Source organism: Cibotium barometz, chromosome 54 (genome assembly GCF_041138505.1).
Source record: "Cibotium barometz isolate CiBa-2024 chromosome 54, ASM4113850v1, whole genome shotgun sequence".
Lineage (NCBI taxonomy): Eukaryota > Viridiplantae > Streptophyta > Polypodiopsida > Cyatheales > Cibotiaceae > Cibotium > Cibotium barometz.
The window spans coordinates 21,630,038-21,639,885 of NC_141099.1; positions in this window are offsets into that span (position 1 = coordinate 21,630,038).

Genomic DNA, 9,848 nt, shown 5'->3' on the forward strand with positions numbered 1-9,848 from the left:
TAACAATCCATCCTTCATCTTGTACCCTTTCAAAGAGAGCCTCCAAACTCCATTGTAATGCAAAATCATATTCATCTTGCATAGGGAGGGGGTCCACTACTTCAAGCTATAGATATACAAACAAATGAATTATTTTTTCTTCCTTGTCTGTGTCTTCTATGCAAATTTTAAATGTGTGAAGTTGAAAAGTGAAGTAATGGCTCAAAGCTTTAGGAATATACTTAGTTACCATGCTTGCCAAGCAGAAATACCAAACCATCCTTCATCTTGTACCCTTTCAAAGAGAGCTTCCAAACTCTATTGTAATGCAAAATCATATTCATCTTACATAGGGAGGGGGTCCACTACTTCAAGCTATAGATATACAAACAAATGAATTGTTTTTTCTTCCTTGTATGTGTCTTCTATGCAAATTTTAAATGTGTGAAGTTGAAAAGTGCAGTAATGGCTCAAAGCTTGAAATTCGCGTAAGACCAAGAGATTATTGAGGTTGTGTTTCAACATTTAGCCAATAAGAGACCTCTAGCAGGGAGTATTATTTTGGCCGATCATATCAACCTCTTTTCATGTGGAGGCATGTTTGGGATCCAAGTGAAGCAAAGTTCAGTTTAAAAATTGACATTAATTATTTACCCTATTATGCTTCAAACCTATGTTTAGCCATGATTGTGGAAAGGAAAATTTTAGCAAAATGATTATAAGATATGTAGTAGAAGTTAGTAAACCTTAGACAAATATTTGTCTAGAAATCATCTAAGTATGTACCTTCCTCATCATCACAAGTTTGTAATCATGGGACTAACTAGACAATCTTGTTTGTTTAGAGGTTGAGAAATACCCCACTAGTGTAATAATTTTTGAAGTAATAGAAATAACTTTTACAAAGAGAGGGATTTTTTTGAAGCATGAAAGAGCTTGTCCTTTTTAAGATAATTAAAATCATCACTCAAAATTTCAAGAAAGGAATCATGCCTCGTCATGTAATTGAAGAAGTGTGACATTAAATAAGTATTACACAAATCTTAGCCAATGCCCTTCAGGAAAGGAATCATGCCTCGTCATGTAATTGAAGAAGTGTGACATTAAATAAGCATTACACAAATCTTAACCAATGCCCTTCCTCCAAGGAGAAGGAAATAATTTAGCTACAATTTTTTGTGTAACTGGGTTGATGCTATGGAGGACGAGTATTTCTATATAGCTGATTACAACAACGAATGTAACAAAATGGTATTAGCTCATTTAAATATTACGAGTGTGGCATGTTCTAGGTGGAAGAACCACATTGAAGTAAACCATTTGAATCAGGACCAGTTAAGATGAGATGATTTAAAGACATACTCGTTTCAGAGGCATTGTCCTCTTGGCCTATGAAGAAGATAGAATGAATGAATTTTTAAGACTTTCTCAGGAAGGGAAGACCATACCATCAAGCTTACATAAATCTTATGCACTTCACCCCTCCTATGGATGATACGACCCATCTTAACAGATTTAACAGGAATTTGGATCCGCCAATGGATATGATGGTTGAAAATGCTAAGCCAGACTTCATAGTTGAAGCCATGCACATGGGTGGACTTTGCCAAGGCTTTCCCAAAGAAGAGTTATCAGTCAAAGAGGCTACCCCTGCGATCTTCCATAGATGGGGAATCAGAGTTTGGCCAATCCTAACAAAAGTAGAGGCCAGGGCCTACTAGCCCAAGAATTTCATAATATGGGACTAAGGAGACAAGACTCTCAAGTATCAAATAGAACTTTGTAGTAGCATAGGAGGGAAGGAAAATGTTTCTGATGTTAGCAACCTTGGCATATTATGAGCGAATTCCCCAATGCACTGTCATGACCTATCTAACTCAAAGTGTTGTGGGACCATAGTATCGACCTACAACATTGGTGCAAAGTAATCCAAGACCATACCCACTTAGAGTTACCAAGGACCACCACCCCAAAATTAGGGAAATCCAAGACGGAACTTTCCATCTCAATTAGCTACCTCAAAAACCATCACTATTGCTAACCTAAAAGATGAAGAAAAGGGAAAAATGTATGCTGCTATTAAACATCAAGGCCAAAATTGGTAATTTTCTATTATCAAAGTACGTGCAAGCTATTAAGGTAAGTAATTTGAGCTTTTAATTGATTCTGGAAGTATGCATTCTTTCATTTTACTTAGTGGAATTTAGAATTAGATTAGAGATAGACTAGACCCATGCAAGTCAAATTGGCTAGTGAAAAAGTGCTCCTCATAGGCCATGAGATGGACAACCTCCAATTATCCCTAGATGGGAACTTAATTGAAGGCAACTTCAAGGTCTTACCTTTGGGAGTGTAATTCTTGGTATGGATTGGCTTGCAAGCAGATATACATTGCCATAAAGGGACCATCTCTATATACATTGCCACCATAAAGGGACCATGTCTTTGCTGGATCTTCATAAAAATAACAAGGTCCAAGGGATCGGAGTAACAGGGTCTCTGACTTTACAACTTGTAAAGTCATCTAGGTTATTATAGGGATTTAGGAAGAAGGAGGCTATTTATGTCGTAAAACTTAACTTTATTGGGAAAGAGTCAAGTTAGTATGAACCCGAATGGCTAAGTAAATAGGCTGATGTATTTCCTAAAGAGTTGACAGAAATACCCATGTTCCGAGAAGTGGATTGTGAGATAAAACTCATACATGGTGCATAGTTGACTGTAAAGAGAGATAGAACTCATACCTTGTGCAGTCTATTGTACAAAATAAGGAGAAACTAAAGCAACTCTTGGAGCATAAATTTATTCAACCAAGATTACCTCTGTGGGGTGTGCCAGTTCTCTTTTAGAAGAAGATGGAACATTAAGGTTATGCATTTACTTCAAGGATTTGAATCAATTGATAGTCATAAATAAATACGCGATACCTAGAATAGATGAGCTTTGAGATTGGTTGCATGAAGTGGACAAGGATTGAGTTGAGGTCTGGATATTATCATAAGAGAGCAGTTAAGACCAAAGATAGCTCTTGACGCAAGATATGGACATTATAAATTCACTGTGATGCCCTTGGGTCTTACAAATTCCCTTACAACCTTCAATCGATCTCATGATGCAAGAGATTTTTAGAGAGTAATCTAGATGATTTTGTTATGGTATTCTTTGATAACATCCTAGTTTATTCCAAGATTGTTGCTAATCATGAGAAGCATGTCCGAAAAGTCTTAGACATTCTTAGGAAGCATAGACTCTTTGCAAAGAAAAGCAAGTGTACATTTTTCACAGAGCGTATTGAAGATTTGGGGTTTATTGTGTCTAAAGATAGAATCTCAGCCGATCTTGCTAAGGTACAAGCTGTTTGTAGATTAGCCAAAACCTAAGACTATAAAGGAATTTTGAGATTTTCTTGGTCTAACAGGATGGTATCAGATATTTATCCAAAGTTATGCTAATAGCTCTTCTTAAAAAGGACATGCCATGTGACTCTCTTTACCTTAATTTTACCTTAAAAGAAGAGAACAAAATTAAGAGTCTAATTAGTCTCCTATTTTAGATTAATTTACACATTTGTTGATGCACACATAGCTTAGCATTCCCTTGCTCTATCCAATGATGTGCTCAATTGTGTGAATTAATTAGGGATTAATGGTTATTAGATCTCTTGATTAGTGTAAAAGAGGAAAAGATTAGTGAAAGAATTAATCTTTGATTAATTTTTAATCACTTTTTTGATTCCCACTTACCTTTTTGGGAAAATGCCCATATCTCCTTAATTTAAATTCAAAAAATATCTCCCTCAAACAAGGAAATTCTAACTTCCCACTAGGCTCAAAAAAAAAAAATCAAAAAAATGGTTCACGCGTAAACCATTTTCTGCACTCTCATGCCTTGAGGTCTCATGGCCTAAGGCTTCATGCCCCCAAAAAAAATTTTCAAAAAATGGCTCGCACTTGAACCATTTTTTGCACTCACACCTTAAAGTCTCACGGCCTAATGGTTCACACCCAAAAAAAAAATCGAAAATCGGTTCACATCCTAAGTGGTTCATAGCGTGAACCAGTAAGTGTTTCACATCATGAAACAGTCCCCGCCCAAAAAAAAAAAGTGAAGTCCGATTCACGGCGTGAAACCCTAAGCATTTCACAACGTGAAGCACTAGGCATCTCATGGCGTAAAACAATCCCAAAAAAAATTAAAATTTATAAAATTTGTGAAGTCCACTTCACACTGTAAACTACACCCTGCTAGTTTACATGAAAGGGGGTCCATCGGCCAAAAAAAAAAAACTTTAAAAAACAACCCTGTTTGGAGGCTTGTATCTTCTAAACCGTAAATCCAATAAGGGTGCTCTAGTTCTCATCGAAAAGCCAATATCGAGCTCTTCAAATTTGGTCTTAGTCATCCAAAGTCAAAATCAATCATTTAGCCTCCAACTAGTAGCCTCAAAATTTGACCCGAAAGTCGAGGCAAAAAATAGCTCAAAAAGCACAAAATCTCAAAAAAAAATAGCTCGAAAACGACCTTGAACCATATTTGGGCTACTTTTTGAGGATCTAAATGACAAAATCATGAACGACTCAGAGAGACAAAGTTGTAGTACTCCAAAAATACTACAACTCTCTCATACAAAGTTTTTTCAAATTCCTTTTAGAACACCCTCAAAAACGTGCTGCGAAACAGGGAAAAATTTCTTTGAAAAAATTTTCATCTTGAGATAGTGATAGAAAATAGGTTTTAGGACCTCCTCTTCCATCTAAGAATTTACTAACATGCACTTTTTTCGGAAAAATATCCCTAAGGTCGTACACGTGTATGTAGAGTCTAAGCTAATTAGGGCAAACAGACACTCGTCGACCCAACAAAGAGTACGCCAGGCCTCTTAAGGTTGTAAAGGGGTTGTGAGAAAATATTAAAAGAAAAATAAAACACACGTGTGCTTGCTCATTAAGGAGCAATTGACAGCGTCAGACATGGCAACGATAGAGGGACTACGTGGGCCGACACCCTCACTGAACCTAATGGCTGACATCTTCGAGCCATTGAGATTTATGTCCCAAATGCACCTCCCAATACCATTTGTCATGCCAACAACAAGTGTCATCGGGTTTTGCACCCCCTGTCACTTCAATTCCATCGGCCTTTGGTCCTTTACCTAGCTAGCATTTCCACAAATCCTATAAGTAGTACCAACCGCTGGATGCCCACACCTTGGACATACTGACTAGTCTAAGAAGGGGGGTTTCCCAAGGACTGAGTGAGTAGGGACCCACAAGAGCACTCACATACGACCTCAGTGACATACAAAAATACAACTATACATATCTCCAAAATCATGGGAAAATACGACGGAACAACTGATCATGTTCAATTCATTCAAATGTTTGAACAGAGATGTGAAGCCTTTGGAAATCCAAACTACCCCACCAAGGTACATGCGTTGAACCTATGCTTAGAGGGAAAAGCTAGTCGATGGTTCATCACATTGATGCCAGTGATGATCAAGACAAACTTCAAAACCTTGAAGTCAGCCTTTCTCCATGGCTTTTTAAGACAAGGTGATCGGTGGAGTGCAGTGAAAGAACTCTATTCAAGAGAGTAAACCAGACAAAACCATTAGAGACTTTATCCTTCGTATAAAACTCTTGGACTCACGATGTGAGTCATGGGAAAAATTAAACAATTTTCAACTGAAGAGATGTTTCATGATAGGCTTAAAGATTAACAGCTTACACAACTTGATTATTGTATCTAACCCGGAAACATTCGATCAATGTTATAAAAAAGTTGTACGTTTAGTTGACAACATACTGGAAGATGATCATGCTACGAGATGTTCCTCATCTAAACCAAGTGAAGTAATGGCAAAAGAAAGATTGATCTCAGAATTGTCATTCCCCGAATTCTATGCAACCTTGCTTAAAAGCTTTCAATCGACATCTCTAAGAGTGGATGAGCTCCTTCAAAACCAACTATCCTTAATGCCTTTACAAGTGAGGAGCTAAATGCCTTGTGCTAAGTGCAATCAGTACGACCATCCCAATCCCCATTGTGCATACAAGGCACCTGTTTTTTTGTACTGCATATATTGTAAATCCTTTGGTCATGATACTATCTAGAGAATGCCCACAGTATAACTTCTAGTGAATTTAGAAAATGAGATTGTCTTTGAATGTTGAGGTCAACATGCTAAGTGATGTAAGCAAAGCAACAATTTTGAGCCCAAATTATCCCATAAGATAATATATGTGAGGGATCACTAGCATCCCATACCACCATGATACCACCCATACATACCTTAACAGTTTGAAACTCCCTAGTATGCCGTCTAGGAAAATATGAATAAAATCCTGTATAAAAGGAATAACATTGCCTTATCCAGACTTTCGCATACTAAAACCTGTCTCTATATACCTGAGACTACATCAAGGAATAACTCTTTCCGAGTACATCATTAGAAAAGAATTTTGAATTATTGGCGCCTTTCTAATGATAACTACCCAAAACACAATAAAGTTAGGGTAGAAAAATAACTCACCTAGATCCATAAACAACTAGGTATCCTAGTTGGAATATGTATGTACAAGACTACAAGAAATATACTCTAAAATTACGTGCAAAAAACGAAGGCAAATGCTACCTTCAAAGCACATGATATTATCCAAAAGATCAAAAGAACCTTATAAAACCATGGATAAAAGCATAGAAGCTCCTTAAATCCATAAAAATCATAGTTGATCATAAAAATCAATGCATACCATCTAATGGACATTAATCATGCCAAAAGAAGCATTAAAATTGGTGGCCAACTCATCAATCCGGAGTATATGAACGTGGTGTCATTCAAGCAAAACTCCAAAGTAAGCAAGTGAAACACATGTGTGTAACACTCATTAAAAAACCCCTAGTCACAAGTGATCTAGGCAGAACCTGATGAGTCCATATAAAACTTGGAAAACATCCAATAAAATCCACCAAAACAAACCAATCAACTAACCCATGATAGAATTTGTCTTAGGCTTAAGAAATTAAGCACAAACCACACTTAAAAAAGTGCAAAGTAAATTATCATGGAAAAGTGTCAAAGGTGAAACACACTTTGAACATAGATTATAGCCATCAAAAGTAATTAAGGAACATGTCCAAAAAAGAATGACTAAACAATGGTAAAAAATCATGAAGACATCGTTTAGAATTAATCCAAACAAAAATATCTACTAATACAAGATACAATCGTATTAATAATATGCGAATAAGTCGCATCTATCTAATGTCAGTACGAGAAAACGTACTTCAACATTAAATAACCCTCGAAAATATTAAACTCTCGAGAAAAAAAATACCATGATTTTTTTCTAATTTTTTCTAATTTAATAGGGCCTCAAAATTTGATAATTTTGAATTCCACCAAACCTATTCCAAACCTTTATTTTTCTAGAAAACTTTTAGCAATTAGATTTGCCAAAATACCATTTATATTTTAAAAATACCAATTTTTAGGATTTCTAAAAATAATTTCTAGAATATTCCTAATTTTTCTTGAGAATCCCATCATTCAACGAAATTTCCAATTCCGCCCGACAATTCTCAAATCCAATGAAAAATTATAATTTTAATGGATTTTTTAATTTTTTGAGTCAAAAAATATATTTTTAAAAGAATTTGAATGGTCGTGGGTGCCCGAATGGACACACCACATGCCAAACACCAACCCCACATTTTTTTGAAATTTAAAATAACCTTTGTCTAATTTTCCACTAATTTTCAGGAATTTTTTAAAATTTTTAATTTGCCCCAAACGCATTTAGAATACGAACAGTCAAAAAAATTTGAAATCCCAACGGTTTTCCCAGAATATGGAAAGCCAAAAGTTTCGGGAAAATGAAAAGACAAAAAAAAATCGGAATGTGAAAGGTTAAAAGTTTCCAGAATCCGAAAGGTCTAAAGATTTTCTAGAATTCGGAAAGCCAAAAGGTTTCGAGAAAGCGGAAAGCCAAAGGTTTTCCAGAAGATGAAAAGCCAAAAGGCACCAAGAAAAAATTCCCACAGAGAATTATTTTCTCAGATTTCAAATTTTCTCTAATTTTTAGGCTTTTTCCAAGCTTGTTTTGCTTTTGAAACATTTTCAAAAGCTTTTTTTTGTAATAAAAAACTCATTTTAAAAAAATAAAAAAACAATATTAATAAGCTTTAATCAAAAGCTTATGGAAATTTTTTAGGGGGGGCATTCTTTTTCGCCGGCAGCTGCTACGCAGCCCCCCCTCCCGCCTGTGCGCAGAAAATCAAGAGAGAGAGATCTCTCTTCCCTCTCCACTCTCCTCTCTCCTTCACACCATTTCATGGCTCCTCTCCACCCCCTCCTTCTCTGTTAGAGAGGAGGCTGATTAGGCATTAATTAATCTTTTTAATTAAACTAATCCTAATCATAATTAAATATTAATTATGTTTAATTTTTTAATTAAACTAATCCTAATTATAATTAAATATTAATTATGCTTAATATTTTAAAAATCCCTTTTAAGAGATTTACACGAGGGAGAGGAAAAAAGAAGGAAAAATCAGAATTGAGAGGCGGAGAGGGTCCCACGCACACGAGAGAGCATTTCATGAATCAACATGCTGTCCCCTACTACATTTCAGCAGAAAATCGACAGAAATTTAATCGCATACCCGCAGAAAAACTCGTAAAAATGTATAAAAAAATACATTTTTAACCATAAAAATGCTCAAAATTTTCCTTAAAAATTAGGAAAAAATTCCTTAAAATTCTAGAAATTTAGGGAATCCATTCTACCAAAAATATCCACAGTAAAATATGTGGTGTTTTTGTAAAAATTTCCATTAATGCGTATTTTAAACCATAAAAAATAGGAAAAAATAGCATTAAACTCACGGAATTCCCCCGCAACGTCAACGTCAATGCGTATTTTAAACCATAAAAAATAGGAAAAAATAGCATTAAAAAATAGAAAAAAATAGCATTAAACTCACGGAATTCCCCCACAACGTCAATTGAATAGTAGTTACACGCATTCCAATCACCATAACGACGATTCACGTGAAATTTATCAACACAAATCAACAAAATAATATTTTTATTAGTAAATATTAAATTTTACTTTTAAAAAATACCAAAAATTACAATTAAAAAAAAACAACAACAATTGCAATAAGAAAAAATCAACAACAATTAACTAGAGATTGCTCTGATACCACTGTTAAAACCCTAAGATCTCTCTAGATAATTGTTATGCATAAACATGCATAAATCAAGCATAAACTCATCCATCCAACCACCCGGAGCCCAAGGGATGCACACATGAATTATAATGAAATACATCATACCTCTACCTTGATGTCCCATACCATCAAGAGGTATAACTCCAATCCGATAGCATGTAGCTATAGTGTGAAATGGTAAGTGAGTAGATATGGACCTCTACACAAGAGACCATAGCCTAAGCCTCCAATCCCCCAAGCCCCCCTTGAGTGTGCCCCATGTCCCTATTATATAGGAGGGCCCTCAAGTGACTCTTGACTCTCCATTTCCCATGTGTGACTCTTGGATGCCTAACCCTAACCTTAACTGTTAATGTTAGTCCTAACCCATGCTCCACTAGAGCTTGTTCCCATGCTCCCATGCTCACAAGACTAATGTGGGTTAGCCTCCTAGTATATGCACACATAATGTGCATATAAGACCGACACCAACTACGAAGGTTTAACACAATAGGATGTAATGGGTAAAAGAAGATATCTTGTGGATTAGTTAAGACTATGTCCCCCCGTAAAATTCCCATTATAATTGTAGGGTCAGCATCGCATTCAGTATTCTACTTAATGAGGGTTAGTTCACCTAGGCCTAGGTCTTC